This window comes from Ambystoma mexicanum, chromosome 11, assembly GCF_040938575.1.
Source record: "Ambystoma mexicanum isolate Mex_15411 chromosome 11, UKY_AmexF1_1, whole genome shotgun sequence".
NCBI lineage: Eukaryota > Metazoa > Chordata > Amphibia > Caudata > Ambystomatidae > Ambystoma > Ambystoma mexicanum.
Genome location: NC_090934.1, coordinates 826057049 through 826080914, shown reverse-complemented (window position 1 = coordinate 826080914; position 23866 = coordinate 826057049). Strand labels below are relative to the sequence as shown.

At 46.3% G+C, this 23866-nt stretch overlaps 16 non-coding genes across 16 annotated transcripts; all 16 read left to right on the top strand.

Moving 5' to 3' along the window:
- The first annotated feature begins 1690 nt into the window (after window positions 1–1690).
- TRNAW-CCA (transfer RNA tryptophan (anticodon CCA)) lies at window positions 1691–1762 on the top strand. The gene has a single exon. It is a non-coding gene; the product is annotated as a tRNA-Trp (tRNA).
- Window positions 1763–3943: 2181 nt separating this feature from the next.
- On the top strand, window positions 3944–4017 carry TRNAN-GUU (transfer RNA asparagine (anticodon GUU)). The gene has a single exon. It is a non-coding gene; the product is annotated as a tRNA-Asn (tRNA).
- Window positions 4018–4330: 313 nt separating this feature from the next.
- On the top strand, window positions 4331–4402 carry TRNAW-CCA (transfer RNA tryptophan (anticodon CCA)). Its single transcript has one exon. It is a non-coding gene; the product is annotated as a tRNA-Trp (tRNA).
- A 1789-nt stretch (window positions 4403–6191) lies between these two features.
- On the top strand, window positions 6192–6265 carry TRNAN-GUU (transfer RNA asparagine (anticodon GUU)). The gene has a single exon. It is a non-coding gene; the product is annotated as a tRNA-Asn (tRNA).
- Window positions 6266–6578: 313 nt separating this feature from the next.
- On the top strand, window positions 6579–6651 carry TRNAW-CCA (transfer RNA tryptophan (anticodon CCA)). Its single transcript has one exon. It is a non-coding gene; the product is annotated as a tRNA-Trp (tRNA).
- Window positions 6652–8441: 1790 nt separating this feature from the next.
- On the top strand, window positions 8442–8515 carry TRNAN-GUU (transfer RNA asparagine (anticodon GUU)). The gene has a single exon. It is a non-coding gene; the product is annotated as a tRNA-Asn (tRNA).
- A 313-nt stretch (window positions 8516–8828) lies between these two features.
- Window positions 8829–8900, top strand: TRNAW-CCA (transfer RNA tryptophan (anticodon CCA)). The gene has a single exon. It is a non-coding gene; the product is annotated as a tRNA-Trp (tRNA).
- A 1789-nt stretch (window positions 8901–10689) lies between these two features.
- TRNAN-GUU (transfer RNA asparagine (anticodon GUU)) lies at window positions 10690–10763 on the top strand. Its single transcript has one exon. It is a non-coding gene; the product is annotated as a tRNA-Asn (tRNA).
- A 313-nt stretch (window positions 10764–11076) lies between these two features.
- Window positions 11077–11148, top strand: TRNAW-CCA (transfer RNA tryptophan (anticodon CCA)). The gene has a single exon. It is a non-coding gene; the product is annotated as a tRNA-Trp (tRNA).
- Window positions 11149–12935: 1787 nt separating this feature from the next.
- On the top strand, window positions 12936–13009 carry TRNAN-GUU (transfer RNA asparagine (anticodon GUU)). Its single transcript has one exon. It is a non-coding gene; the product is annotated as a tRNA-Asn (tRNA).
- Window positions 13010–15182: 2173 nt separating this feature from the next.
- Window positions 15183–15256, top strand: TRNAN-GUU (transfer RNA asparagine (anticodon GUU)). Its single transcript has one exon. It is a non-coding gene; the product is annotated as a tRNA-Asn (tRNA).
- Window positions 15257–17436: 2180 nt separating this feature from the next.
- On the top strand, window positions 17437–17510 carry TRNAN-GUU (transfer RNA asparagine (anticodon GUU)). The gene has a single exon. It is a non-coding gene; the product is annotated as a tRNA-Asn (tRNA).
- Window positions 17511–17822: 312 nt separating this feature from the next.
- On the top strand, window positions 17823–17894 carry TRNAW-CCA (transfer RNA tryptophan (anticodon CCA)). Its single transcript has one exon. It is a non-coding gene; the product is annotated as a tRNA-Trp (tRNA).
- Window positions 17895–20071: 2177 nt separating this feature from the next.
- TRNAW-CCA (transfer RNA tryptophan (anticodon CCA)) lies at window positions 20072–20143 on the top strand. The gene has a single exon. It is a non-coding gene; the product is annotated as a tRNA-Trp (tRNA).
- A 1790-nt stretch (window positions 20144–21933) lies between these two features.
- On the top strand, window positions 21934–22007 carry TRNAN-GUU (transfer RNA asparagine (anticodon GUU)). Its single transcript has one exon. It is a non-coding gene; the product is annotated as a tRNA-Asn (tRNA).
- A 313-nt stretch (window positions 22008–22320) lies between these two features.
- TRNAW-CCA (transfer RNA tryptophan (anticodon CCA)) lies at window positions 22321–22392 on the top strand. Its single transcript has one exon. It is a non-coding gene; the product is annotated as a tRNA-Trp (tRNA).
- Window positions 22393–23866: the final 1474 nt, after the last annotated feature.

The window sequence follows — 23866 nt, the reverse complement described above, 5'->3', positions numbered from 1 at the left end:
TGTAAGCGCCCTCCCAATCAACTGTCGGTCCTGGATTGTGAGGATTTCCCCTTATACTGGTCTCAGTAGACACATTTCCATTTTACTTTTTCACTCTCGCATTGCCTATTTCTCTCTCTCTCATAGATACATTATAGACAAGAGAGACATTGTCAGCGAGAGGGTTGCACAGCACCTTCCCCCATTTCCCTAAGTGCATTGCATGGGGCTCTGGGAGGCGTGCACATTTGTCTGAAACACAAAGATCCACTGGCAATAAAAGGCGTAGGACCCCAGTTCGCATTTCTTAGAATTTGAGGAGGCACTCAGAGTTGTCTCGGGCGTGACTGTACCTTTCATAGGAGATGTGCTAATCCCCAAACCCTCTTCCTTTGTCCCAGTAATCTGTCCTAGGGCCTCTAGCAAGTTGTTTTCTGAAACAAAGCTTACCTGAACATCCTGTAAAATTGGTAACTTTTCAGTAGCAGTACAGTGCAGTATATAGCATTCCTGTTGCGCACAGCATCTAGATCCAAAAATTGCTTACTCTACCCCAGAAATTAGAATTCACCCAGTCAAACAGAGGGATCTATAAAGATCATGGCAAGTAGTTAACATAAGCTACTTCCCCCAAGTTCTCTTGGTGCACTCTGCTGCCCTCTTTTAACAGAAGAATGCAACTGCAGGTCTTGCTTCTCAGCAAGGTAACTACATATAGAAACCTTGGTGCACTCTTGCTAAATCTGCTGGAATGTGTCTTCTATTGTGCCCAAGGTGGTTGTGTATTTGGGGACTCAGGGAAGCAAGGGAGCAGTCTAATGCACTGCAGTGCTAAGAGAGGCATGCCTTTTTCAGAAAAAAGTTCAGGTTTTCTGCCAATCAGAAAAAAATAGCAATGCAATCAGGCCAAAGGCAGAACACACATGCCAGTGAGTCTCTGTGGGGCAATTGGTTAGCGCGTTCGGCTGTTAACCGAAAAGACGCTGCTGTTTTTGGCACAAAGACACAGAGTGTTCCACTCAGTAAACCTGAGTCATTTCTCCCGTGTTCTCTGGGTTCAGCCTACTGTCCCCTTTTAACACAAGTGCGCAACTGTGGCTTTCTCCTCATAGCAAGTTATGCCTATACAGAGGACATTTGGTGCACTGTTGATGGGCTCTGTCCTCTACTAAATCCCCTGTGTTTGTGGATTAGGGGAGGTAGGGAAGTGCTTGATACCCTGATTTGCTGTGGGAAAAAGAGCTATTTTAGAAATATTTTCAGGTTGCCTGGGAAGCATAAGCAAACAGCACACCAATCAGGCCCCAGTGTAAGCACTGCATGAGTCTCTGTGGGGCAATTGTTTAGCGCGTTCGGCTGTTAACCGAAAGGTTGGTGGTTCAAGCCCACCCAGGGATGGTGCATTTTGGCTCAAAAATTCAGCGTGACCAACTATGGACTTCTGTTTACCTCTCGCAGGTCTCGTCTGCTGACGTCCAAAAAATCCAATAAACTGCAAGCAATTCTTCTCGCTTGCTTTAGTTTTTCAAAACTTGCCATTCAATTCATAAACATCAAGACTTCATGGGAAGGGTTTGGCTGCAGCGTGTACTGATGCACAGAAGGAAGCTATCCTAGCCAGTCTACCTAAAGAAGCAATGAGGCTCTGCAGGTGCATGTACGTCTCCTACCTTTATTCTGTCATCAGACACACCAGGTGGACTGCCACAAGGACCTCGTGGCGCAATGGTAGCGCGTCTGACTCCAGATCAGAAGGTTGCGTGTTCAAATCACTTCGGGGTCATACTTCCTTTTCCCACTCTGAAATACAAAATTGCTCTTCAGTATCTCGTTATTTCAACCTGACTGCATCTTTGTGCTCTGGGCCTAGTTGTTCTGGCGTTTCGAATGTAAGCTTTGCAGCAGGGAAGTATCATATTGACAGACACCCATGAAGTACATGGTCAACCTTTAAAGCAGGCCAATCTCTATGTTTTACTGGATGCAGCAGAAGTATTTCCTCTTTACCATCTCTTCAAGTGGGCCTGACTGATGTGCTGTTTTGTGCACGCTACGTGGGCTTTGTAAAGCATACCTCTGCCATTTGCATGGCCTCCTAGCGCTGTCAATATTTTCGTGTAATCGCTGAATGCTGCACTGTCCTGGGAACTCTAGGTGTGACTAAAGGATATATGCTGGGGCCCCGAAAGGGGGTCGGCAGTCTAGTGGCAATGCCCATCACTTTGTAGTTTGGGTTTGTGAGTTCAGGTACCGGTCTGGTGTCAGAAAACTGTAAGCGCCCTCCCAATCAACTGTCGGTCCTGGATTGTGAGGATTTCCCCTTATACTGGTCTCAGTAGACACATTTCCATTTTACTTTTTCACTCTCGCATTGCCTATTTCTCTCTCTCTCATAGATACATTATAGACAAGAGAGACATTGTCAGCGAGAGGGTTGCACAGCACCTTCCCCCATTTCCCTAAGTGCATTGCATGGGGCTCTGGGAGGCGTGCACATTTGTCTGAAACACAAAGATCCACTGGCAATAAAAGGCGAAGGACCCCAGTTCGCATTTCTTAGAATTTGAGGAGGCACTCAGAGTTGTCTCGGGCGTGACTGTACCTTTCATAGGAGATGTGCTAATCCCCAAACCCTCTTCCTTTGTCCCAGTAATCTGTCCTAGGGCCTCTAGCAAGTTTTTTTCTGAAAAAAAGCTTACCTGAACATCCTGTAAAATTGGTAACTTTTCAGTAGCAGTACAGTGCAGTATATAGCATTCCTGTTGCGCACAGCATCTAGATCCAAAAATTGCTTACTCTACCCCAGAAATTAGAATTCACCCAGTCAAACAGAGGGATCTATAAAGATCATGGCAAGTAGTTAACATAAGCTACTTCCCCCAAGTTCTCTTGGTGCACTCTGCTGCCCTCTTTTAACAGAAGAATGCAACTGCAGGTCTTGCTTCTCAGCAAGGTACCTACATATAGAATCCTTGGTGCACTCTTGCTAAATCTGCTGGAATGTGTCTTCTATTGTGCCCAAGGTGGTTGTGTATTTGGGGACTCAGGGAAGCAAGGGAGCAGTCTAATGCACAGCAGTGCTAAGAGAGGCATGCCTTTTTCAGAAAAAAGTTCAGGTTTTCTGCCAATCAGAAAAAAATAGCAATGCAATCAGGCCAAAGGCAGAACACACATGCCAATGAGTCTCTGTGGCGCAATTGGTTAGCGCGTTCGGCTGTTAACCGAAAAGACGCTGCTGTTTTGGGCACAAAGACACAGAGTGTTCCACTCAGTAAACCTGAGTCATTTCTCCCTTGTTCTCTGGGTTCAGCCTACTGTCCCCTTTTAACACAAGTGCGCAACTGTGGCTTTCTCCTCATAGCAAGTTATGCCTACACAGAGGACATTTGGTGCACTGTTGATGGGCTCTGTCCTCTACTAAATCCCCTGTGTTTGTGGATTACGGGAGGTAGGGAAGTGCTTGATACCCTGATTTGCTGTGGGAAATAGAGCTATTTTAGAAATATTTTCAGGTTGCCTGGGAAGCATAAGCAAACAGCACACCAATCAGGCCCCAGTGTAAGCACTGCATGAGTCTCTGTGGCGCAATCGGTTAGCGCGTTCGGCTGTTAACCGAAAAGACGCTGCTGTTTTTGGCACAAAGACACAGAGTGTTCCACTCAGTAAACCTGAGTCATTTCTCCCGTGTTCTCTGGGTTCAGCCTACTGTCCCCTTTTAACACAAGTGCGCAACTGTGGCTTTCTCCTCATAGCAAGTTATGCCTACACAGAGGACATTTGGTGCACTGTTGATGGGCTCTGTCCTCTACTAAATCCCCTGTGTTTGTGGATTAGGGGAGGTAGGGAAGTGCTTGATACCCTGATTTGCTGTGGGAAATAGAGCTATTTTAGAAATATTTTCAGGTTGCCTGGGAAGCATAAGCAAACAGCACACCAATCAGGCCCCAGTGTAAGCACTGCATGAGTCTCTGTGGCGCAATCGGTTAGCGCGTTCGGCTGTTAACCGAAAGGTTGGTGGTTCAAGCCCACCCAGGGACGATGCATTTTGGCTCAAAAATTCAGCATGACCAACTATGAACTTCTGTTTACCTCTCGCAGGTCTCGTCTGCTGACGTCCAAAAAATCCAATAAACTGTAAGCAATTCTTCTCGCTTGCTTTAGTTTTTCAAAACTTGCCATTCAATTCATAAACATCAAGACTTCATGGGAAGGGTTTGGCTGCAGCGTGTACTGATGCACAGAAGGAAGCTATCCTAGCCAGTCTACCTAAAGAAGCAATGAGGCTCTGCAGGTGCATGTACGTCTCCTACCTTTATTCTGTCATCAGACACACCAGGTGGATTGCCACAAGGACTTCGTGCCGCAATGGTAGCGCGTCTGACTCCAGATCAGAAGGTTGTGTGTTCAAATCACGTCGGGGTCATACTTCCTTTTCCCACTCTGAAATACAAAATTGCTCTTCAGTATCTCGTTATTTCAACCTGACTGCATCTTTGTGCTCTGGGCCTAGTTGTTCTGGCGTTTCGAATGTAAGCTTTGCAGCAGGGAAGTATCATATTGACAGACACCCATGAAGGACATGGTCAACCTTTAAAGCAGGCCAATCTCTATGTTTTACTGGATGCAGCAGAAGTATTTCCTCTTTACCATCTCTTCAAGTGGGCCTGACTGATGTGCTGTTTTGTGCACGCTACGTGGGCTTTGTAAAGCATACCTCTGCCATTTGCATGGCCTCCTAGCGCTGTCAATATTTTCGTGTAATCGCTGAATGCTGCACTGTCCTGGGAACTCTAGGTGTGACTAAAGGATATATGTTGGGGCCCCGAAAGGGGGTCGGCAGTCTAGTGGCAATGGGCATCACTTTGCAGTTTGGGTTTGTGAGTTCAGGTACCGGTCTGGTGTCGGAAACCTGTAAGCGCCCTCCCAATCAACTGTCAGTCCTGGATTGTGAGGATTTCCCCTTATACTGGTCTCAGTAGACACATTTCCATTTGACTTTTTCACTCTCGCATTGCCTATTTCTCTCTCTCTCATAGATACATTATAGACAAGAGAGACATTGTCAGCGAGAGGGCTTCACAGCACCTTCCCCCCTTTCCCTAAGTGCATTGCATGGGGCTCTGGGAGGCGTGCACATTTGTCTGAAACACAAAGATCCACTGGCAATAAAAAGCGTAGGTCCCTAGTTTGCATTTCTTAGAATTTGAGGTGACACTCAGAGTTGTCTCGGGCGTGACTGTACCTTTCATAGGAGATGTGCTAATCCCCAAACCCTCTTCCTTTGTCCCAGTAATCTGTCCTAGGGCCTCTAGCAAGTTGTTTTCTGAAACAAAGCTTACCTGAACATCCTGTAAAATTGGTAACTTTTCAGTAGCAGTACAGTGCAGTATATAGCATTCCTGTTGCGCACAGCATCTAGATCCAAAAATTGCTTACTCTACCCCAGAAATTAGAATTCACCCAGTCAAACAGAGGGATCTATAAAGATCATGGCAAGTAGTTAACATAAGCTACTTCCCCCAAGTTCTCTTGGTGCACTCTGCTGCCCTCTTTTAACAGAAGAATGCAACTGCAGGTCTTGCTTCTCAGCAAGGTACCTACATATAGAAACCTTGGTGCACTCTTGCTAAATCTGCTGGAATGTGTCTTCTATTGTGCCCAAGGTGGTTGTGTATTTGGGGACTCAGGGAAGCAAGGGAGCAGTCTAATGCACTGCAGTGCTAAGAGAGGCATGCCTTTTTCAGAAAAAAGTTCAGGTTTTCTGCCAATCAGAAAAAATAGCAATGCAATCAGGCCAAAGGCAGAACACACATGCCAGTGAGTCTCTGTGGCGCAATTGGTTAGCGCGTTCGGCTGTTAACTGAAAAGACGCTGCTGTTTTTGGCACAAAGACACAGAGTGTTCCACTCAGTAAACCTGAGTCATTTCTCTCGTGTTCTCTGGGTTCAGCCTACTGTCCCCTTTTAACACAAGTGCGCAACTGTGGCTTTCTCCTCATAGCAAGTTATGCCTACACAGAGGACATTTGGTGCACTGTTGATGGGCTCTGTCCTCTTCTAAATCCCCTGTGTTTGTGGATTAGGGGAGGTAGGGAAGTGCTTAATACCCTGATTTGCTGTGGGAAATAGAGCTATTTTAGAAATATTTTCAGGTTGCCTGGGAAGCATAAGCAAACAGCACACCAATCAGGCCCCAGTGTAAGCACTGCATGAGTCTCTGTGGCGCAATCGGTTAGCGCGTTCGGCTGTTAACCGAAAGGATGGTGGTTCAAGCCCACCCAGGGACGATGCATTTTGGCTCAAAAATTCAGCATGACCAACTATGAACTTCTGTTTACCTCTCGCAGGTCTCGTCTGCTGACGTCCAAAAAATCCAATAAACTGTAAGCAATTCTTCTCGCTTGCTTTAGTTTTTCAAAACTTGCCATTCAATTCATAAACATCAAGACTTCATGGGAAGGGTTTGGCTGCAGCGTGTACTGATGCACAGAAGGAAGCTATCCTAGCCAGTCTACCTAAAGAAGCAATGAGGCTCTGCAGGTGCATGTACGTCTCCTACCTTTATTCTGTCATCAGACACACCAGGTGGATTGCCACAAGGACCTCGTGGCGCAATGGTAGCGCAGTCTGACTCCAGATCAGAAGGTTGTGTGTTCAAATCACGTCGGGGTCATACTTCCTTTTCCCACTCTGAAATACAAAATTGCTCTTCAGTATCTCGTTATTTCAACCTGACTGCATCTTTGTGCTCTGGGCCTAGTTGTTCTGGCGTTTCGAATGTAAGCTTTGCAGCAGGGAAGTATCATATTGACAGACAGCCATGAAGGACATGGTCAACCTTTAAAGCAGGCCAATCTCTATGTTTTACTGGATGCAGCAGAAGTATTTCCTCTTTACCATCTCTTCAAGTGGGCCTGACTGATGTGCTGTTTTGTGCACGCTACGTGGGCTTTGTAAAGCATACCTCTGCCATTTGCATGGCCTCCTAGCGCTGTCAATATTTTCGTGTAATCGCTGAATGCTGCACTGTCCTGGGAACTCTAGGTGTGACTAAAGGATATATGTTGGGGCCCCGAAAGGGGGTCGGCAGTCTAGTGGCAATGGGCATCACTTTGCAGTTTGGGTTTGTGAGTTCAGGTACCGGTCTGGTGTCGGAAACCTGTAAGCGCCCTCCCAATCAACTGTCGGTCCTGGATTGTGAGGGTTTCCCCTTATACTGGTCTCAGAAGACACATTTCCATTTTACTTTTTCACTCTCGCATTGCCTATTTCTCTCTCTCTCATAGATACATTATAGACAAGAGAGACATTGTCAGCGAGAGGGCTTCACAGCACCTTCCCCCATTTCCCTAAGTGCATTGCAAGGGGCTCTGGGAGGCGTGCACATTTGTCTGAAACACAAAGATCCACTGGCAATAAAAAGCGTAGGTCCCTAGTTTGCATTTCTTAGAATTTGAGGTGACACTCAGAGTTGTCTCGGGCGTGACTGTACCTTTCATAGGAGATGTGCTAATCCCCAAACCCTCTTCCTTTGTCCCAGTAATCTGTCCTAGGGCCTCTAGCAAGTTGTTTTCTGAAACAAAGCTTACCTGAACATCCTGTAAAATTGGTAACTTTTCAGTAGCAGTACAGTGCAGTATATAGCATTCCTGTTGCGCACAGCATCTAGATCCAAAAATTGCTTACTCTACCCCAGAAATTAGAATTCACCCAGTCAAACAGAGGGATCTATAAAGATCATGGCAAGTAGTTAACATAAGCTACTTCCCCCAAGTTCTCTTGGTGCACTCTGCTGCCCTCTTTTAACAGAAGAATGCAACTGCAGGTCTTGCTTCTCAGATAGGTAACTACATATAGAAACCTTGGTGCACTCTTGCTAAATCTGCTGGAATGTGTCTTCTATTGTGCCCAAGGTGGTTGTGTATTTGGGGACTCAGGGAAGCAAGGGAGCAGTCTAATGCACTGCAGTGCTAAGAGAGGCATGCCTTTTTCAGAAAAAAGTTCAGGTTTTCTGCCAATCAGAAAAAAATAGCAATGCAATCAGGCCAAAGGCAGAACACACATGCCAGTGAGTCTCTGTGGCGCAATTGGTTAGCGCGTTCGGCTGTTAACCGAAAAGACGCTGCTGTTTTTGGCACAGAGACACAGAGTGTTCCACTCAGTAAACCTGAGTCATTTCTCCCGTGTTCTCTGGGTTCAGCCTACTGTCCCCTTTTAACACAAGTGCGCAACTGTGGCTTTCTCCTCATAGCAAGTTATGCCTATACAGAGGACATTTGGTGCACTGTTGATGGGCTCTGTCCTCTACTAAATCCCCTGTGTTTGTGGATTAGGGGAGGTAGGGAAGTGCTTGATACCCTGATTTGCTGTGGGAAAAAGAGCTATTTTAGAAATATTTTCAGGTTGCCTGGGAAGCATAAGCAAACAGCACACCAATCAGGCCCCTGTGTAAGAACTGTATGAGTCTCTGTGGCGCAATCGGTTAGCGCGTTCGGCTGTTAACCGAAAGGTTGGAGGTTCAAGCCCACCCAGGGACGGTGCATTTTGGCTCAAAAATTCAGCGTGACCAACTATGGACTTCTGTTTACCTCTCGCAGGTCTCGTCTGCTGACGTCCAAAAAATCCAATAAACTGCAAGCAATTCTTCTCGCTTGCTTTAGTTTTTCAAAACTTGCCATTCAATTCATAAACATCAAGACTTCATGGGGAGGGTTTGGCTGCAGCGTGTACTGATGCACAGAAGGAAGCTATCCTAGCCAGTCTACTTAAAGAAGCAATGAGGCTCTGCAGGTCCATGCACGTCTCCTACCTTTATTCTGTCATCAGACACACCAGGTGGACTGCCACTAGGACCTCGTGGCGCAATGGTAGCGCGTCTGACTCCAGATCAGAAGGTTTCGTGTTCAAATCACGTCGGGGTCATATTTGCTTTTCCCACTCTGAAATATAAAATTGCTCTTCAGTATCTCGTTATTTCAACCTGACTGCATCTTTGTGATCTGGGCCTAGTTGTTCTGGCGTTTCGAATGTAAGCTTTGCAGCAGGGAAGTATCATATTGACAGACACCCATGAAGGACATGGTCAACCTTTAAAGCAGGCCAATCTCTATGTTTTACTGGATGCAGCAGAAGTATTTCCTCTTTACCATCTCTTCAAGTGGGCCTGACTGATGTGCTGTTTTGTGCACGCTACGTGGGCTTTGTAAAGCATACCTCTGCCATTTGCATGGCCTCCTAGCGCTGTCAATATTTTCGTGTAATCGCTGAATGCTGCACTGTCCTGGGAACTCTAGGTGTTACTAAAGGATATATGCTGGGGCCCCGAAAGGGGGTCGGCAGTCTAGTGGCAATGCCCATCACTTTGTAGTTTGGGTTTGTGAGTTCAGGTACCGGTCTGGTGTCAGAAAACTGTAAGCGCCCTCCCAATCAACTGTCGGTCCTGGATTGTGAGGATTTCCCCTTATACTGGTCTCAGTAGACACATTTCCATTTTACTTTTTCACTCTCGCATTGCCTATTTCTCTCTCTCTCATAGATACATTATAGACAAGAGAGACATTGTCAGCGAGAGGGTTGCACAGCACCTTCCCCCATTTCCCTAAGTGCATTGCATGGGGCTCTGGGAGGCGTGCACATTTGTCTGAAACACAAAGATCCACTGGCAATAAAAGGCGTAGGACCCCAGTTCGCATTTCTTAGAATTTGAGGAGGCACTCAGAGTTGTCTCGGGCGTGACTGTACCTTTCATAGGAGATGTGCTAATCCCCAAACCCTCTTCCTTTGTCCCAGTAATCTGTCCTAGGGCCTCTAGCAAGTTGTTTTCTGAAACAAAGCTTACCTGAACATCCTGTAAAATTGGTAACTTTTCAGTAGCAGTACAGTGCAGTATATAGCATTCCTGTTGCGCACAGCATCTAGATCCAAAAATTGCTTACTCTACCCCAGAAATTAGAATTCACCCAGTCAAATAGAGGGATCTATAAAGATCATGGCAAGTAGTTAACATGAGCTACTTCCCCCAAGTTCTCTTGGTGCACTCTGCTGCCCTCTTTTAACAGAAGAATGCAACTGCAGGTCTTGCTCCTCAGCAAGGTACCTACATATAGAAACCTTGGTGCACTCTTGCTAAATCTGCTGGAATGTGTCTTCTATTGTGCCCAAGGTGGTTGTGTATTTGGGGACTCAGGGAAGCAAGGGAGCAGTCTAATGCACTGCAGTGCTAAGAGAGGCATGCCTTTTTCAGAAAAAAGTTCAGGTTTTCTGCCAATCAGAAAAAAATAGCAATGCAATCAGGCCAAAGGCAGAACACACATGCCAGTGAGTCTCTGTGGCACAATTGGTTAGCGCGTTCGGCTGTTAACCGAAAAGACGCTGCTGTTTTTGGCACAAAGACACAGAGTGTTCCACTCAGTAAACCTGAGTCATTTCTCCCGTGTTCTCTGGGTTCAGCCTACTGTCCCCTTTTAACACAAGTGCGCAACTGTGCTTTCTCCTCATAGCAAGTTATGCCTACACAGAGGACATTTGGTGCACTGTTGATGGGCTCTGTCCTCTACTAAATCCCCTGTGTTTGTGGATTAGGGGAGGTAGGGAAGTGCTTGATACCCTGATTTGCTGTGGGAAATAGAGCTATTTTAGAAATATTTTCAGGTTGCCTGGGAAGCATAAGCAAACAGCACACCAATCAGGCCCCAGTGTAAACACTGCATGAGTCTCTGTGGCGCAATCGGTTAGCGCGTTCGGCTGTTAACCGAAAGGTTGGTGGTTCAAGCCCACCCAGGGACGATGCATTTTGGCTCAAAAATTCAGCATGACCAACTATGAACTTCTGTTTACCTCTCGCAGGTCTCGTCTGCTGACGTCCAAAAAATCCAATAAACTGCAAGCAATTCTTCTCGCTTGCTTTAGTTTTTCAAAACTTGCCATTCAATTCATAAACATCAAGACTTCATGGGAAGGGTTTGGCTGCAGCGTGTACTGATGCACAGAAGGAAGCTATCCTAGCCAGTCTACTTAAAGAAGCAATGAGGCTCTGCAGGTCCATGTACGTCTCCTACCTTTATTCTGTCATCAGACACACCAGGTGAACTGCCAAAAGGACCTCGTGGCGCAATGGTAGCGCGTCTGACTCCAGATCAGAAGGTTGCATGTTCAAATCACGTCGGGGTCATATTTGCTTTTCCCACTCTGAAATACAAAATTGCTCTTCAGTATCTCGTTATTTCAACCTGACTGCATCTTTGTGCTCTGGGCCTAGTTGTTCTGGCGTTTCGAATGTAAGCTTTGCAGCAGGGAAGTATATTGACAGACACCCATGAAGGACTTGGTCAACCTTTAAAGCAGGCCAATCTCTATGTTTTACTGGATGCAGCAGAAGTATTTCCTCTTTACCATCTCTTCAAGTGGGCCTGACTGATGTGCTGTTTTGTGCACGCTACGTGGGCTTTGTAAAGCATACCTCTGCCATTTGCATGGCCTCCTAGCGCTGTCAATATTTTCGTGTAATCGCTGAATGCTGCACTGTCCTGGGAACTCTAGGTGTGACTAAAGGATATATGCTGGGGCCCCGAAAGGGGGTCGGCAGTCTAGTGGCAATCCCCATCACTTTGCAGTTTGGGTTTGTGAGTTCAGGTACCGGTCTGGTGTCGGAAACCTGTAAGCGCCCTCCCAATCAACTGTCGGTCCTGGATTGTGAGGATTTCCCCTTATACTGGTCTCAGTAGACACATTTCCATTTTACTTTTTCACTCTCGCATTGCCTATTTCTCTCTCTCTCATAGATACATTATAGACAAGAGAGACATTGTCAGCGAGAGGGCTTCACAGCACCTTCCCCCCTTTCCCTAAGTGCATTGCAAGGGGCTCTGGGAGGCGTGCACATTTGTTTGAAACACAAAGTTCCACTGGCAATAAAAAGCGTAGGACCCCAGTTCGCATTTCTTAGAATTTGAGGAGGCACTCAGAGTTGTCTCGGGCGTGACTGTACCTTTCATAGGAGATGTGCTAATCCCCAAACCCTCTTCCTTTGTCCCAGTAATCTGTCCTAGGGCCTCTAGCAAGTTGTTTTCTGAAACAAAGCTTACCTGAACATCCTGTAAAATTGGTAACTTTTCAGTAGCAGTACAGTGCAGTATATAGCATTCCTGTTGCGCACAGCATCTAGATCCAAAAATTGCTTACTCTACCCCAGAAATTAGAATTCACCCAGTCAAACAGAGGGATCTATAAAGATCATGGTAAGTACTTAACATAAGCTACTTCCCCCAAGTTCTCTTGGTGCACTCTGCTGCCCTCTTTTAACAGAAGAATGCAACTGCAGGTCTTGCTTCTCAGCAAGGTACCTACATATAGAAACCTTGGTGCACTCTTGCTAAATCTGCTGGAATGTGTCTTCTATTGTGCCCAAGGTGGTTGTGTATTTGGGGACTCAGGGAAGCAAGGGAGCAGTCAAATGCACTGCAGTGCTAAGAGAGGCATGCCTTTTTCAGAAAAAAGTTCAGGTTTTCTGCCAATCAGAAAAAAATAGCAATGCAATAAGGCCAAAGGCAGAACACACATGCCAGTGAGTCTCTGTGGCACAATTGGTTAGCACGTTCGGCTGTTAACCGAAAAGACGCTGCTGTTTTTGGCACAAAGACACAGAGTGTTCCACTCAGTAAACCTGAGTCATTTCTCCCGTGTTCTCTGGGTTCAGCCTACTGTCCCCTTTTAACACAAGTGCGCAACTGTGGCTTTCTCCTCATAGCAAGTTATGCCTACACAGAGGACATTTGGTGCACTGTTGATGGGCTCTGTCCTCTACTAAATCCCCTGTGTTTGTGGATTAGGGGAGGTAGGGCAGTGCTTGATACCCTGATTTGCTGTGGGAAATAGAGCTATTTTAGAAATATTTTCAGGTTGCCTGGGAAGCATAAGCAAACAGCACACCAATCAGGCCCCAGTGTAAACACTGCATGAGTCTCTGTGGCGCAATCGGTTAGCGCGTTCGGCTGTTAACTGAAAGGTTGGTGGTTCAAGCCCACCCAGGGACGATGCATTTTGGCTCAAAAATTCAGCATGACCAACTATGAACTTCTGTTTACCTCTCGCAGGTCTCGTCTGCTGACGTCCAAAAAATCCAATAAACTGCAAGCAATTCTTCTCGCTTGCTTTAGTTTTTCAAAACTTGCCATTCAATTCATAAACATCAAGACTTCATGGGAAGGGTTTGGCTGCAGCGTGTACTGATGCACAGAAGGAAGCTATCCTAGCCAGTCTACTTAAAGAAGCAATGAGGCTCTGCAGGTCCATGTACGTCTCCTACCTTTATTCTGTCATCAGACACACCAGGTGGACTGCCAAAAGGACCTCGTGGCGCAATGGTAGCACGTCTGACTCCAGATCAGAAGGTTGCATGTTCAAATCACGTCGGGGTCATATTTGCTTTTCCCACTCTGAAATACAAAATTGCTCTTCAGTATCTCGTTATTTCAACCTGACTGCATCTTTGTGCTCTGGGCCTAGTTGTTCTGGCGTTTCGAATGTAAGCTTTGCAGCAGGGAAGTATCATATTGACAGACACCCATGAAGGACATGGTCAACCTTTAAAGCAGGCCAATCTCTATGTTTTACTGGATGCAGCAGAAGTATTTCCTCTTTACCATCTCTTCAAGTGGGCCTGACTGATGTGCTGTTTTGTGCACGCTAGGTGGGCTTTGTAAAGCATACCTCTGCCATTTGCATGGCCTCCTAGCGCTGTCAATATTTTCGTGTAATCGCTGAATGCTGCACTGTCCTGGGAACTCTAGGTGTGACTAAAGGATATATGCTGGGGCCCCGAAAGGGGGTCGGCAGTCTAGTGGCAATGCCCATCACTTTGCAATTTGGGTTTGTGAGTTCAGGTACCGGTCTGGTGTCGGAAACCTGTAAGCGCCCTCCCAATCAACTGTCGGTCCTGGATTGTGAGGATTTCCCCTTATACTGGTCTCAGTAGACACATTTCCATTTTACTTTTTCACTCTCGCATTGCCTATTTCTCTCTCTCTCATAGATACATTATAGACAAGAGAGACATTGTCAGCGAGAGGGCTTCACAGCACCTTCCCCCCTTTCCCTAAGTGCATTGCATGGGGCTCTGGGAGGCGTGCACATTTGTCTGAAACACAAAGATCCACTGGCAATAAAAGGCGTAGGACCCCAGTTCGCATTTCTTAGAATTTGAGGAGGCACTCAGAGTTGTCTCGGGCGTGACTGTACCTTTCATAGGAGATGTGCTAATCCCCAAACCCTCTTCCTTTGTCCCAGTAATCTGTCCTAGGGCCTCTAGCAAGTTGTTTTCTGAAACAAAGCTTACCTGAACATCCTGTAAAATTGGTAACTTTTCAGTAGCAGTACAGTGCAGTATATAGCATTCCTGTTGCGCACAGCATCTAGATCCAAAAATTGCTTACTCTACCCCAGAAATTAGAATTCACCCAGTCAAACAGAGGGATCTATAAAGATCATGGTAAGTACTTAACATAAGCTACTTCCCCCAAGTTCTCTTGGTGCACTCTGCTGCCCTCTTTTAACAGAAGAATGCAACTGCAGGTCTTGCTTCTCAGCAAGGTACCTACATATAGAAACCTTGGTGCACTCTTGCTAAATCTGCTGGAATGTGTCTTCTATTGTGCCCAAGGTGGTTGTGTATTTGGGGACTCAGGGAAGCAAGGGAGCAGTCAAATGCACTGCAGTGCTAAGAGAGGCATGCCTTTTCAGAAAAAAGTTCAGGTTTTCTGCCAATCAGAAAAAAATAGCAATGCAATCAGGCCAAAGGCAGAACACACATGCCAGTGAGTCTCTGTGGCACAATTGGTTAGCGCGTTCGGCTGTTAACCGAAAAGACGCTGCTGTTTTTGCACAAAGACACAGAGTGTTCCACTCAGTAAACCTGAGTCATTTCTCCCGTGTTCTCTGGGTTCAGCCTGCTGTCCCCTTTTAACACAAGTGTGCAACTGTGGCTTTCTCCTCATAGCAAGTTATGCCTACACAGAGGGCATTTGGTGCACTGTTGATGGGCTCTGTCCTCTACTAAATCCCCTGTGTTAGTGGATTAGGGGAGGTAGGGAAGTGCTTGATACCCTGATTTGCTGTGGGAAATAGAGCTATTTTAGAAATATTTTCAGGTTGCCTGGGAAGCATAAGCAAACAGCACACCAATCAGGCCCCAGTGTAAGCACTGCAGGAGTCTCTGTGGCGCAATCGGTTAGCGCGTTCGGCTGTTAACCGAAAGGTTGGTGGTTCAAGCCCACCCAGGGACGATGCATTTTGGCTCAAAAATTCAGCATGACCAACTATGAACTTCTGTTTACCTCTCGCAGGTCTCGTCTGCTGACGTCCAAAAAATCCAATAAACTGTAAGCAATTCTTCTCGCTTGCTTTAGTTTTTCAAAACTTGCCATTCAATTCATAAACATCAAGACTTCATGGGAAGGGTTTGGCTGCAGCGTGTACTGATGCACAGAAGGAAGCTATCCTAGCCAGTCTACTTAAAGAAGCAATGAGGCTCTGCAGGTCCATGTACGTCTCCTACCTTTATTCTGTCATCAGACACACCAGGTGGACTGCCACAAGGACCTCGTGGCGCAATGGTAGCACGTCTGACTCCAGGACAGAAGGTTGAGTGTTCAAATCACGTCGGGGTCATACTTCCTTTTCCCACTCTGAAATACAAAATTGCTCTTCAGTATCTCGTTATTTCAACCTGACTGCATCTTTGTGCTCTGGGCCTAGTTGTTCTGGCGTTTCGAATGTAAACTTTGCAGCAGGGAAGTATCATATCATACTGACAGACACCCATGAAGGACATGGTCAACCTTTAAAGCAGGCCAATCTCTATGTTTTACTGGATGCAGCAGAAGTATTTCCTCTTTACCATCTCTTCAAGTGGGCCTGACTGTTGTGCTGTTTTGTGCACGCTACGTGGGCTTTGTAAAGCATACCTCTGCCATTTGCATGGCCTCCTAGCGCTGTCAATATTTTCGTGTAATCGCTGAATGCTGCACTGTCCTGGGAACTCTAGGTGTGACTAAAGGATATATGCTGGGGCCCCGAAAGGGGGTCGGCAGTCTAGTGGCAATGCCCATCACTTTGTAGTTTGGGTTTGTGAGTTCAGGTACCGGTCTGGTGTCAGAAAACTGTAAGCGCCCTCCCAATCAACTGTCGGTCCTGGATTGTGAGGATTTCCCCTTATACTGGTCTCAGTAGACACATTTCCATTTTACTTTTTCACTCTCGCATTGCCTATTTCTCTCTCTCTCATAGATACATTATAGACAAGAGAGACATTGTCAGCTAGAGGGTTGCACAGCACCTTCCCCCATTTCCCTAAGTGCATTGCAAGGGGCTCTGGGAGGCGTGCACATTTGTCTGAAACACAAAGATCCACTGGCAATAAAAAGCGAAGGACCCCAGTTCGCATTTCTTAGAATTTGAGGAGGCACACAGAGTTGTCTCGGGCGTGACTGTACCTTTCATAGGAGATGTGCTAATCCCCAAACCCTCTTCCTTTGTCCCAGTAATCTGTCCTAGGGCCTCTAGCAAGTTGTTTTCTGAAACAAAGCTTACCTGAACATCCTGTAAAATTGGTAACTTTTCAGTAGCAGTACAGTGCAGTATATAGCATTCCTGTTGCGCACAGCATCTAGATCCAAAAATTGCTTACTCTACCCCAGAAATTAGAATTCACCCAGTCAAATAGAGGGATCTATAAAGATCATGGCAAGTAGTTAACATAAGCTACTTCCCCCAAGTTCTCTTGGCGCACTCTGCTGCCCTCTTTTAACAGAAGAATGCAACTGCAGGTCTTGCTTCTCAGCAAGGTACCTACATATAGAAACCTTGGTGCACTCTTGCGAAATCTGCTGGAATGTGTCTTCTATTGTGCCCAAGGTGGTTGTGTATTTGGGGACTCAGGGAAGCAAGGGAGCAGTCTAATGCACTGCAGTGCTAAGAGAGGCATGCCTTTTTCAGAAAAAAGTTCAGGTTTTCTGCCAATCAGAAAAAAATAGCAATGCAATCAGGCCAAAGGCAGAACACACATGCCAGTGAGTCTCTGTGGCGCAATTGGTTAGCGCGTTCGGCTGTTAACCGAAAAGACGCTGCTGTTTTTGGCACAAAGACACAGAGTGTTCCACTCAGTAAACCTGAGTCATTTCTCCCGTGTTCTCTGGGTTCAGCCTACTGTCCCCTTTTAACACAAGTGCGCAACTGTGGCTTTCTCCTCATAGCAAGTTATGCCTACACAGAGGACATTTGGTGCACTGTTGATGGGCTCTGTCCTCTACTAAATCCCCTGTGTTTGTGGATTAGGGGAGGTAGGGAAGTGCTTGATACCCTGATTTGCTGTGGGAAATAGAGCTATTTTAGAAATATTTTCAGGTTGCCTGGGAAGCATAAGCAAACAGCACACCAATCAGGCCCCAGTATAAGCACTGCATGAGTCTCTGTGGCGCAATCGGTTAGCGCGTTCGGCTGTTAACCGAAAGGTTGGTGGTTCAAGCCCACCCAGGGACGATGCATTTTGGCTCAAAAATTCAGCATGACCAACTATGAACTTCTGTTTACCTCTCGCAGGTCTCGTCTGCTGACGTCCAAAAAATCCAATAAACTGTAAGCAATTCTTCTCGCTTGCTTTAGTTTTTCAAAACTTGCCATTCAATTCATAAACATCAAGACTTCATGGGAAGGGTTTGGCTGCAGCGTGCACTGATGCACAGAAGGAAGCTATCCTAGCCAGTCTACCTAAAGAAGCAATGAGGCTCTGCAGGTGCATGTACGTCTCCTACCTTTATTCTGTCATCAGACACACCAGGTGGATTGCCACAAGCCCTCGTGGCGCAATGGTAGCGCGTCTGACTCCATATCAGAAGGTTGTGTGTTCAAATCACGTCGGGGTCATACTTCCTTTTCCCACTCTGAAATACAAAATTGCTCTTCAGTATCTCGTTATTTCAACCTGACTGCATCTTTGTGCTCTGGGCCTAGTTGTTCTGGCGTTTCGAATGTAAGCTTTGCAGCAGGGAAGTATCATATTGACAGACACCCATGAAGGACATGGTCAACCTTTAAAGCAGGCCAATCTCTATGTTTTACTGGATGCAGCAGAAGTATTTCCTCTTTACCATCTCTTCAAGTGGGCCTGACTGATGTGCTGTTTTGTGCACGCTACGTGGGCTTTGTAAAGCATACCTCTGCCATTTGCATGGCCTCCTAGCGCTGTCAATATTTTCGTGTAATCGCTGAATGCTGCACTGTCCTGGGAACTCTAGGTGTGACTAAAGGATATATGTTGGGGCCCCGAAAGGGGGTCGACAGTCTAGTGGCAATGGGCATCACTTTGCAGTTTGGGTTTGTGAGTTCAGGTACCGGTCTGGTGTCGGAAACCTGTAAGCGCCCTCCCAATCAACTGTCGGTCCTGGATTGTGAGGATTTCCCCTTATACTGGTCTCAGTAGACACATTTCCATTTTACTTTTTCACTCTCGCATTGCCTATTTCTCTCTCTCTCATAGTTACATTATAGACAAGAGAGACATTGTCAGCGAGAGGGCTTCACAGCACCTTCCCCCCTTTCCCTAAGTGCATTGCAAGGGGCTCTGGGAGGCGTGCACATTTGTCTGAAACACAAAGATCCACTGGCAATAAAAAGCGTAGGTCCCTAGTTTGCATTTCTTAGAATTTGAGGTGACACTCAGAGTTGTCTCGGGCGTGACTGTACCTTTCATAGGAGATGTGCTAATCCCCAAACCCTCTTCCTTTGTCCCAGTAATCTGTCTTAGTGCCTCTAGCAAGTTGTTTTCTGAAACAAAGCTTCCCTGAACATCCTGTAAAATTGGTAACTTTTCAGTAGCAGTACAGTGCAGTATATAGCATTCCTGTTGCGCACAGCATCTAGATCCAAAAATTGCTTACTCTACCCCAGAAATTAGAATTCACCCAGTCAAACAGAGGGATCTATAAAGAGCATGGCAAGTAGTTAACATAAGCTACTTCCCCCAAGTTCTCTTGGTGCACTCTGCTGCCCTCTTTTAACAGAAGAATGCAACTGCAGGTCTTGCTTCTCAGCAAGGTACCTACATATAGAATCCTTGGTGCACTCTTGCTAAATCTGCTGGAATGTGTCTTCTATTGTGCCCAAGGTGGTTGTGTATTTGGGGACTCAGGGAAGCAAGTGAGCAGTCTAATGCACTGCAGTGCTAAGAGAGGCATGCCTTTTTCAGAAAAAAGTTCAGGTTTTCTGCCAATCAGAAAAAAATAGCAATGCAATCAGGCCAAAGGCAGAACACACATGCCAGTGAGTCTCTGTGGCGCAATTGGTTAGCGCGTTCGGCTGTTAACCGAAAAGACGCTGCTGTTTTTGGCACAAAGACACAGAGTGTTCCACTCAGTAAACCTGAGTCATTTCTCCCGTGTTCTATGGGTTCAGCCTACTGTCCCCTTTTAACACAAGTGCGCAACTGTGGCTTTCTCCTCATAGCAAGTTATGCCTATACAGAGGACATTTGGTGCACTGTTGATGGGCTCTGTCCTCTACTAAATCCCCTGTGTTTGTGGATTAGGGGAGGTAGGGAAGTGCTTGATACCCTGATTTGCTGTGGGAAATAGAGCTATTTTAGAAATATTTTCAGGTTGCCTGGGAAGCATAAGCAAACAGCACACCAATCAGGCCCCTGTGTAAGAACTGCATGAGTCTCTGTGGCGCAATCGATTAGCGCGTTCGGCTGTTAACCGAAAGGTTGGTGTTTCAAGCCCACCCAGTGACGTTGCATTTTGGCTCAAAAATTCAGCGTGACCAACTATGGACTTCTGTTTACCTCTCGCAGGTCTCGTCTGCTGACGTCCAAAAAATCCAATAAACTGCAAGCAATTCTTCTCGCTTGCTTTAGTTTTTCAAAACTTGCCATTCAATTCATAAACATCAAGACTTCATGGGAAGGGTTTGGCTGCAGCGTGTACTGATGCACAGAAGGAAGCTGTCCTAGCCAGTCTACTTAAAGAAGCAATGAGGCTCTGCAGGTGCATGTAGGTCTCCTACCTTTATTCTGTCATCAGACACACCAGGTGGATTGCCACAAGGACCTCGTGGCGCAATGGTAGCGCGTCTGACTCCAGATCAGAAGGTTGTGTGTTCAAATCACGTCGGGGTCATACTTCCTTTTCCCACTCTGAAATACAAAATTGCTCTTCAGTATCTCGTTATTTCAACCTGACTGCATCTTTGTGCTCTGGGCCTAGTTGTTCTGGCGTTTCGAATGTAAGCTTTGCAGCAGGGAAGTATCATATTGACAGACACCCATGAAGGACATGGTCAACCTTTAAAGCAGGCCAATCTCTATGTTTTACTGAATGCAGCAGAAGTATTTCCTCTTTACCATCTCTTCAAGTGGGCCTGACTGATGTGCTGTTTTGTGCATGCTACGTGGGCTTTGTAAAGCATACCTCTGCCATTTGCATGGCCTCCTAGCGCTGTCAATATTTTCGTGTAATTGCTGAATGCTGCACTGTCCTGGGAACTCTAGGTGTGACTAAAGGATATATGTTGGGGCCCCGAAAGGGGGTCGGCAGTCTAGTGGCAATGCCCATCACTTTGTAGTTTGGGTTTGTGAGTTCAGGTACTGGTCTGGTGTCGGAAACCTGTAAGCGCCCTCCCAATCAACTGTCGATCCTGGATTGTGAGGATTTCCCCTTATACTGGTCTCAGTAGACACATTTCCATTTTACTTTTTCACTCTCGCATTGCCTATTTCTCTCTCTCTCATAGATACATTATAGACAAGAGAGACATTGTCAGCGAGAGGGCTTCACAGCACCTTCCCCCCTTTCCCTAAGTGCATTGCAAGGGGCTCTGGGAGGCGTGCACATTTGTCTGAAACACAAAGATCCACTGGCAATAAAAAGCGTAGGTCCCTAGTTTGCATTTCTTAGAATTTGAAGTGACACTCAGAGTTGTCTCGGGCGTGACTGTACCTTTCATAGGAGATGTGCTAATCCCCAAACCCTCTTCCTTTGTCCCAGTAATCTGTCTTAGTGCCTCTAGCAAGTTGTTTTCTGAAACAAAGCTTACCTGAACATCCTGTAAAATTGGTAACTTTTCAGTAGCAGTACAGTGCAGTATATAGCATTCCTGTTGCGCACAGCATCTAGATCCAAAAATTGCTTACTCTACCCCAGAAATTAGAATTCACCCAGTCAAACAGAGGGATCTATAAAGAGCATGGCAAGTAGTTAACATAAGCTACTTCCCCCAAGTTCTCTTGGTGCACTCTGCTGCCCTCTTTTAACAGAAGAATGCAACTGCAGGTCTTGCTTCTCAGCAAGGTACCTACATATAGAATCCTTGGTGCACTCTTGCTAAATCTGCTGGAATGTGACTTCTATTGTGCCCAAGGTGGTTGTGTATTTGGGGACTCAGGGAAGCAAGGGAGCAGTCTAATGCACTGCAGTGCTAAGAGAGGCATGCCTTTTTCAGAAAAAAGTTCAGGTTTTCTGCCAATCAGAAAAAAATAGCAATGCAATCAGGCCAAAGGCAGAACACACATGCCAGTGAGTCTCTGTGGCGCAACTGGTTAGCGCGTTCGGCTGTTAACCGAAAAGACGCTGCTGTTTTTGGCACAAAGACACAGAGTGTTCCACTCAGTAAACCTGAGTCATTTCTCCCGTGTTCTCTGGGTTCAGCCTACTGTACCCTTTTAACACAAGTGCGCAACTGTGGCTTTCTCCTCATAGCAAGTTATGCCTATACAGAGGACATTTGGTGCACTGTTGATGGGCTCTGCCCTCTACTAAATCCCCTGTGTTTGTGGATTAGGGGAGGTAGGGAAGTGCTTGATACCCTGATTTGCTGTGGGAAATAGAGCTATTTTAGAAATATTTTCAGGTTGCCTGGGAAACATAAGCAAACAGCACACCAATCAGGCCCCCGTGTAAGAACTGCATGAGTCTCTGTGGCGCAATCGGTTAGCGCGTTCGGCTGTTAACCGAAAGGTTGGTGGTTCAAGCCCACCCAGGGACGGTGCATTTTGGCTCAAAAATTCAGCATGACCAACTATGAACTTCTGTTTACCTCTCGCAGGTCTCGTCTGCTGACGTCCAAAAAATCCAATAAACTGCAAGCAATTCTTCTCGCTTGCTTTAGGTTTTCAAAACTTGCCATTCAATTCATAAACATCAAGACTTCATGGGAAGGGTTTGGCTGCAGCGTGTTCTGATGCACAGAAGGAAGCTATCCTAGCCAGTCTACTTAAAGAAGCAATGAGGCTCTGCAGGTCCATGCACGTCTCCTACCTTTATTCTGTCATCAGACACACCAGGTGGATTGCCGCAAGGACCTCGTGGCGCAATGGTAGCGCGTCTGACTCCAGATCAGAAGGTTGTGTGTTCAAATCACGTCGGGGTCATACTTCCTTTTCCCACTCTGAAATACAAAATTGCTCTTCAGTATCTCGTTATTTCAACCTGACTGCATCTTTGTGCTCTGGGCCTAGTTGTTCTGGCGTTTCGAATGTAAGCTTTGCAGCAGGGAAGTATCATATTGACAGACACCCATGAAGGACATGGTCAAGCTTTAAAGCAGGCCAATCGCTATGTTTTACTGGATGCAGCAGAAGTATTTCCTCTTTACCATCTCTTCAAGTGGGCCTGACTGATGTGCTGTTTTGTGCACGCTACGTGGGCTTTGTAAAGCATACCTCTGCCATTTGCATGGCCTCCTAGCGCTGTCAATATTTTCGTGTAATCGCTGAATGCTGCACTGTCCTGGGAACTCTAGGTGTGACTAAAGGATATATGCTGGGGCCCCGAAAGGGGGTCGGCAGTCTAGTGGCAATGCCCATCACTTTGCAGTTTGGGTTTGTGAGTTCAGGTACCGGTCTGGTGTCGGAAACCTGTAAGCGCCCTCCCAATCAACTGTCGGTCCTGGATTGTGAGGATTTCCCCTTATACTGGTCTCAGTAGACACATTTCCATTTTACTTTTTCACTCTCGCATTGCCTATTTCTCTCTCTCTCATAGTTACATTATAGACAAGAGAGACATTGTCAGCGAGAGGGCTTCACAGCACCTTCCCCCCTTTCCCTAAGTGCATTGCAAGGGGCTCTGGGAGGCGTGCACATTTGTCTGAAACACAAAGATCCACTGGCAATAAAAAGCGTAGGTCCCTAGTTTGCATTTCTTAGAATTTGAGGTGACACTCAGAGTTGTCTCGGGCGTGACTGTACCTTTCATAGGAGATGTGCTAATCCCCAAACCCTCTTCCTTTGTCCCAGTAATCTGTCTTAGTGCCTCTAGCAAGTTGTTTTCTGAAACAAGGCTTACCTGAACATCCTGTAAAATTGGTAACTTTTCAGTATCAGTACAGTGCAGTATATAGCATTCCTGTTGCGCACAGCATCTAGATCCAAAAATTGCTTACTCTACCCCAGAAATTAGAATTCACCCAGTCAAACAGAGGGATCTATAAAGAGCATGGCAAGTAGTTAACATAAGCTACTTCCCCCAAGTTCTCTTGGTGAACTCTGCTGCCCTCTTTTAACAGAAGAATGCAACTGCAGGTCTTGCTTCTCAGCAAGGTACCTACATATAGAATCCTTGGTGCACTCTTGCTAAATCTGCTGGAATGTGTCTTCTATTGTGCCCAAGGTGGTTGTGTATTTGGGGACTCAGGGAAGCAAGGGAGCAGTCTAATGCACTGCAGTGCTAAGAGAGGCATGCCTTTTTCAGAAAAAAGTTCAGGTTTTCTGCCAATCAGAAAAAAATAGCAATGCAATCAGGCCAAAGGCAGAACACACATGCCAGTGAGTCTCTGTGGCGCAATTGGTTAGCGCGTTCGGCTGTTAACCGAAAAGACGCTGCTGTTTTGGGCACAAAGACACA